We start from the raw sequence: 7,424 nt of genomic DNA, 5'->3' as shown, positions 1-7,424 counted from the left end.
CAGTCCACGGGGTCACAAAGAGTCAGACGCAACTTACACAACTTAGTGACTGAACATGCACTCACTAAAAGCAAATACATACCACAGGCAGTAAGCCCTCAATCGCCAGAAGAATTCTTTCTGGAACAATAGCCTAAGATGAGAGACCATGTGCTCCACCTTCAGTTAAACTTTTGTTATAATGTGATATGCTTCCTTTCAAGAATATGAGTTCATATAATCCATCATCCAATCTCATTAGTTTCCCTGTGATGATCTCTAAAGGAAACCAGTGATGTTTCTATCAAAGGGTGTAGATCTGAGGTTGAGAAGGGTCAGTGGAATGGACTTAGCATCTACAGTTTTAGCCAATTGGGTTTTAATTGTTCCAGCTGGTTCCATTAACCCAAAAGACTGAGGAAAATCACCATGGAAATGCTCCATAGTTGGCCAAATCTTAAAATATTCTTAAACAATTTGTCCAGTAAAATGAGTTCCTCTATCACTATGTATTTTTTTTTTTAATGGCTATGTATTTCTGAGGGAAGAGGGTGCTTCCCTGGTGGCTCAGATGGTAAAGAATCTGCCCACAGTGCCGGAGACCCAGGTTCGATCTCTGGGTTGGGAAGATCCCCTGGAGGAGGAAATGGCAACCCACTCCAGTACTCTTGCCTGGAGAATTCCATGGACAGAGGAGCCTGGCAGGCTCCATGAGGTCACAAAGAGTCAGACATGACTGAGTGACTATCACATTTCTGAGGGGACTCCCCGAAAGAGGGTCACCCTTTTGAAAATGAGTTTCCCTACTGATTGTGCTGTAGGCTGTCTGCATGAGAATGCTTCAACCCAATGTGAAATATACAAATCATAACAAGAGTGTGTTGTTTACCTTGAGAGGGAGACATTTGTATAAAATCCAGCTGCCAAATTTCAAAGGGACCTGCAGGTAAAGGAAAATGTCCTTGAGAACCATACAATGGCTTCCATGAGTAACATTTTGGGCAAATGGTACATATTTGAAGAATAAGCCTTCTGAGCTGTTGTAAAGGATGCCTTCTGTTGGAGTTTTCTCTCGGGACTTGAAAACGGCGAACCTGAAAGAACAATGCTTGGACAGTCTCTGCTGCTGCTGCTGCTGCTAAGTCGCTTCAGTCATGTCCAACTCTGTGCGACACCATAGACCGCAGCCCACCAGGCTCCCCTGTCCCCAGGGTTCTCCAGGCAAGAACACTGGAGTGGGTTGCCATTTCCTTCTCCAATGCATGAAAGTGAAAAGTGAAAGTGAGGTCGCTCAGTCGTGTCCAACTCTTAGCGACCCCACGGACTGCAGCCTACCAGGTTCCTCTGTCCATGGAATTTTCCAGGCAAGAGTACTGGAGTGGGGTGCCATTGCCTTCTCCGCTAGGACTGACAAGTTTATTTCTGCAGTCAAGCCTTTTAATAGGAGCAAGGAACAAAGAGCTTAGAACATATGGCCAGCAGAACACGTACAAGGCTAGGATATAATCAGTAAAAGATACTTCAAGGAACAGCGCATTCTTAACAACCCATGTATTTATCCACGACCCATTTTCTCAAGCAACGTCTTTAATTGTTAAATCTAGGTGCCGAGCATAGCCAAAGGCAGGAAATGTTCTTCAGCAACCAGTACACAATGCCTGGGTACTTCTGGCACTTTGCCATTTCCCCCCCATGGACCTTCTCCTTCAAGGCTATTTTGCACTGTGCCTCCCAACAGCCTTCCAAAATTATTGTTTACCTCATAATACCATCTTGTCTGGGTTCCAATGAGCTAGCTCATGAATATATTATAAAATAAAGTATTGAGCTCCAGACAGAAGGATGAGCTTCCTGTTTGGTCCTATCCAAAGCTCTTCGTTGGGATCAAATCTCCTTTTTTGACTCCCAGGAGTCTTTTTCTTTTCTTGTGCCATGCCACCAGAATATGTGTGTGCCAGGGCAGGGTGGAGGGTAGTGGCACAAGAAATTCTGGAGGGATTTTGGAGGGATCCCACCAGAAGGGATCAGGTAGAAAGAAAAAGATAAATGTTTTGGGAATTCTCTGCTGGTCCAGTGGTTAGGACTTGGCACTTTTACTGCCCAGATTCAAGTTTGATCTCCGATTAGGGCTTCCCTGATAGCTCAGTTGGTCAAGAATCCTCCTGCAATGCAGGAGACCCTGGTTCGAATCCTGGGTTGGGAAGACCACCTGGAGAAGGAAAAGGTACCCACTCCAGTATTCTTGGGCTTCCCTTGTGGTTCAGTTGGTAAAGAATCTGCCTGCAATGCAGGAGACCTGGGCTGGGAAGATCCCCTAAAGAACGGAAAGGCTACCCACTCCAGCATTCTTTTTTTGTTTTTGTTTTTGTTTTTTTTTTCCACTCCAGTATTCTTGCCTGGAGAATTCCATGGACTGTATAGTTCATAGGGTTGCAAAGAGCAGGACATGCCTGAACGACTTTCACTTTCAGGAAACTAAGACCCTGAAAGCCATGCAGCAAAAAATAAATAAATAAATAAATGTTTCATCTTTATTTACAAACATATCGAATTGTTGCAAGTTCTAGTTACCTCGAGAGGAAAGATTCCTTATGTCTGGAAAACAAAGATTAAAAAAAATTAGTAATATTTCAGACAAAAAGCCACAAAAATTATAATCATTCCTCAGTCCATTCAGTCTTATGTAACTAATTCTTGATCTTTGGTTAGTAGTTTTATGAAGCCATCGGTTTCTTCATTAGAGTTCTGTAAATTTGTACCCAGCTCAAAGGTATGGTCTGAAAGTTTATCAGCAGTTTGTTCTTGTCAAAAAGTCCTTCCTATGAACTTTCTTGAAGATGTAGCATTTTTTCAAATGCATGAGAGTAAAATGTTAACTGTCTGTAAATGACAAAAGACTTAAAATGGCATGGTAAAGATCTGACTATAATGTAATTGACAAAGAAAATTTGGTTATTTCTGTGATACACATTTTAATGTAATAACTAGAATTATGAATGATGACATTAATACTAACATATAACAGATTTTAGGAATTCCATATAATTTTAGAACACACATTATTAACATTTACCCATGCAATATGACCTAAGTAGGTTATCACTTATTTGACAATGGTTCCCATGTAATTTTATGTATCAAATAAGCCAATTAATTTAATATCTCTCTGAGATGTTTCAGGGGCCCTCTGAAAATCTCAAGGTTACTTAGATAATAAGGGGATTTCATTTAGAATTTTATTTGAGAAAGTTTGATGGATATATCAAAAGGTTTTAAAACACTTGGTCAAGTTGAATCATAGGTCACTGTGAAACAATGCTAATTTGCTTAACCAACATGACAATCAGTTCAGTTCAGTGGCTCAGTCATGTCTGACTCTTTGCAACCCCATGGGCTGCAGCACACCAGGTTTCTCTGTCCTTCGGTATCTCCCAGAGTTTGCCTGAACTCACTGTTGAGTCAGTGATGCAATCCACCCATCTCATCCTCTGTTGCCCCCTTCTCCTCCTGCCTTCAATCTTTCCCAGCATCAGGGTATTTTGCAATGAGCCGGCTCTTCACATCAGGCGGTCAAAGTATTGGAGCTAGCTTCAGTTTTAGTATCAGTCCCTCCAATGAATATTCAGGACTGATCTCCTTTAGGATTGACTAGTTTGATCTCCTTGCAGTCCAAGGGACTCTCAAAAGTCTTCTCCAACACCACAGTTCAAAAGCATCAATTCTTCAGCAAACATGACAATAAAATATTTCAAAAGCAAATACAGGAAGTTACAACAGATTACTTAAAAGGTTAAAAAAAACAACAACTTCACAGTCTGTTATCAAAAGCAGATCAATACTCAAGAAAACTTTGTCCTCTTAACAGAGCAAAAAGACAAAGTTTAATTTTGCATTAGCTTACTCGTTAACTTAAATTCGTTTTCATCTTAGCCAGTCCTGGCCACACTTAAAATTCCTTTCTAAAGATTCCTTTTTTCTCACAAAAACAAACCTTTTACATCTTTCTATGTCCATTTTAGTTTATCCTTTATTTTCTTTCTCATTTAGAAATAACCAGCTTTAGGACAAAATGACTTTCTTTCCCTTAACAAATTCCATTTCCATTCTTTGTACTTTTTTTTGGTCTTACACATGAAGATGTTTTCTTTATTAACTTCGTAGTAATTTTAATTGCATATGTTAATTAGAATCCTTGACCTTTAAGATACTTAAATTCTAGTGCAAATTAAGAAGTAAGCAATTTTACATTAAGAAGTAAGCTAATTTTACATTCAGTTCAGTTCAGTTCAGTCACTCAGTCGTGTCCGACTCTTTGTGACCCCATGAATCGCAGCACGCCAGGACTCCCTGTCCATCACCAACCCCAGAGTTCACTCAGACCCAAGTCCATCGAGTCAGTGATGCCATCCAGCCATCTCATCCTCTGTCATCCCCTTCTCCTCCTGCCCCCAATCCCTCCCAGCATCAGAGTCTTTTCCAATGAGTCAACTCTTCGCATGAGGTGGCCAAAATACTGCAGTTTCAGCTTTAGCATCATTCCTTCCAAAGAAATCCCAGGGCTGATCTTCAGAATGGACTGGTTGGATCTCCTTGCAGTCCAAGGGACTCTCGAGAGTCTTCTCCAACACCACAGTTCAAAAGCATCAATTCTTCGGCGCTCAGCCTTCTTCACAGTCCAACTCTTACATCCATACATGACCACTGGAAAAACCATAGCCTTGACTAGATGAACCTTTGTTGGCAAAGTAATGTCTCTGCTTTGCAATATGCTATCTAGGTTGGTCATAACTTTCCTTCCAAGGAGTAAGCATCTTTTAATTCATGGCTGCAATCACCATCTGCAGTGATTTTGGAGCCCAGAAAAATAAAGTCTGACACTGTTTCCACTGTTTCCCCATCTATTTCCTATGAAGTGATGGGACCGGATGCCATGCTCTTCGTTTTCTGAATGTCGAGCTTTAAGCCAACTTTTTCACTCTCCACTTTCACTTTCATCAAGAGGCTTTTGAGTTCCTCTTCACTTTCTGCCATAAGGGTGGTGTCATCTGCATATTTGAGGTTATTGATATTTCTCCCGGCAATCTTGATTCCAGCTTGTGTTTCTTCATTAGCATTCTGTAAATTAGCAAACTCATAAATACCATTTATAGCTTCCTAAAACATGTGCTTTCTTATAGAAACTTTCTCAGTGTGGCACCAAGTATATTTACCAGTAGTCCTAAATATCTTCATTTTCTCTGTAAAAAGAATCCCTCACTTTGCTAGCTTCCTCCCCATTTTTAAGACACCAACTTAAGCCATTTGCTAGGCTGAATTAATCAAACACAGATGCCCTAATTCCTCGCCCCCACCCCTAAGCTATGCAAACTGGGGAGACCAAAGACAGAAATAAGATGTTACAAAGCCTACTCCATCTGGCAACATATATTCAACATGCAACATAAAGTATAATTTCTATTTTATTGTCTTTTCAGAGAAACCAATATTTCTTCAGTCTTTAAGGACTTGGATCCTTACATGGGCTTTGGTGGAGGACGTGGGGCAGCACCCGAGGGTCTAAATCAGGGTGAAGGTGTTCGGTCCTTCCGGGCTTCCCGAGAGCGATTTCTGACAACCTTGCTGTGAATGGCACAACTCACGCAGCAATGTAGTTTCACATACAACTTGGGAAGCACGTAAGCGTCGAAAACACTCGCTTCAGAAATGTCCCTGACAGCTGCGGCCTCTACGATGTTCCGAATGACCAACTTCTTAATGGCCTTATCCTTGGGCACGCATTGGGCACAGTTGGTGCAGCGAATAGGCTGCACATGGCCGCGGCCCTTTTTTTGCACGACGTTGTTCCTTCTTTTCTTGGTCTTCTTGGAAGCGCAGAGGCGAGGGAGCGAGAACAAGGTCTTTAATGGGAGAAGGAAGTTCTTGAAGTAGTATTTGTAATATCTTCTTGTTCTTTGTTTAATTCATCCCTCAAGGGATTATCAACTACAAATTGGCATTTGCCAAGGACATTAGCCATCTGCCTCTGCAAAGACTGAATCCTGTGCTGCTGCAGCTGTCGACATTTGATGCACTTTGAAATGAGTTAAGTGTGGAGGATGAGGCACTCTATGCTCCAGGGAAGCTGGTGGAACAAATGTTTACGTAGTTTGATGTTTTCAGGAGCTCATTTGATTATCCCAATCTTTGCATCTTCTCATATCTAGCGAAGCACCAGATCCCTTCATGGTTACATCAGCTCCTTGGGACTAGCAGAAAACCTTTTGTAAAATAAGTGCTTGATTGCACTGAACTCCCCTTTCAGCAAAATCATATATATTGACCTTCTCCCACTACCTCTTTGGAACCACTTTAGTTTCTCGGAGCTATTTGGGATGCAGTCCTCCCAGGCTGCAGTCCTCATTTTGCCCCAAATAAAACTTAACTCACAATTCTCACGTTGTGCATCTTTTTCACTCAGCAGGATCATCTTCCTGTCCAGTCTTCTTATTTTGACTAATCAAATACTTTACGTCCAAAATTTTATACTTTACCAAAAGACTGTACTGATCCTCTGGAATTTTACTAAAATTTTTGCACTTACTTTTATGCCAATTAAACAGAGGTCTTTTACAAACTAGGTTTGGTAATACCATTCAGAGATAGAAAAAAATATTATATCTATAATGCACACAAATAGACATATAGACAGACATAACCACAGATCTCAACTTTCATTTTAAAACTTTAGTCATGAATTTTAAAAATAGAAATAAAAATGAAACTTTAGTCATGGATCAGATACAATATAAAATTAACTCGTTTATAAATCAGATCAGATCAGTCGCTCAGTCCTGTCCGACTCTTTGCGACCCCATGAACCGCAGCACGCCAAGACTCCCTGTCCCTCACCAACTCCCGGAGTTCACTCAGACTCACGTCCATCGAGTCAGTGATGCCATCCAGCCATCTCATCCTCTGTCATCCCCTTCTCCTCCTGCCCCCAATCCCTCCCCAGCATCAGAGTCTTTTCCAATGAGTCAACTCTTCGCATGAGGTGGCCAAAATACTGCAGTTTCAGCTTTAGCATCATTCCTTCCAAAGAAATCCCAGGGCTGATCTCCTTCAGAATGGACTGGTTGGATCTCCTTGCAGTCCAAGGGACAACACCACAGTTCAAAAGCATCAATTCTTCACCGCTCAGCCTTCTTCACAGTCCAACTCTCACATCCATACATGACCACAGGAAAAACCATAGCCTTGACTAGACGAACCTTTGTTGGCAAAGTAATGTCTCTGCTTTTGAATATGCTATCTAGGTTGGTCATAATTTTCCTTCCAAGGAATAAGTGTCTTTTAATTCATGGCTGCAGTCACCATCTGCAGTGATTTTGGAGCCCAGAAAAATAAAGTCTGACACTGTTTCCACTGTTTCCCCATCTATTTCCCATGAAGTGATGGGACCGGAT

General features: G+C 41.4%; 1 pseudogene; it reads right to left on the bottom strand.

Moving 5' to 3' along the window:
• Positions 1 to 5,420: 5,420 nt before the first annotated feature.
• Positions 5,421 to 6,423, bottom strand: LOC113875306 (annotated as a pseudogene).
• Positions 6,424 to 7,424: the final 1,001 nt, after the last annotated feature.

The sequence above is a fragment of the Bos indicus x Bos taurus genome, chromosome 18 (genome assembly GCF_003369695.1).
Source record: "Bos indicus x Bos taurus breed Angus x Brahman F1 hybrid chromosome 18, Bos_hybrid_MaternalHap_v2.0, whole genome shotgun sequence".
Classification (NCBI taxonomy): Eukaryota; Metazoa; Chordata; class Mammalia; order Artiodactyla; family Bovidae; genus Bos; species Bos indicus x Bos taurus.
The sequence above is the reverse complement of the archived record's forward strand: the minus strand, read 5'-3'. Positions and strand labels throughout refer to the sequence as shown.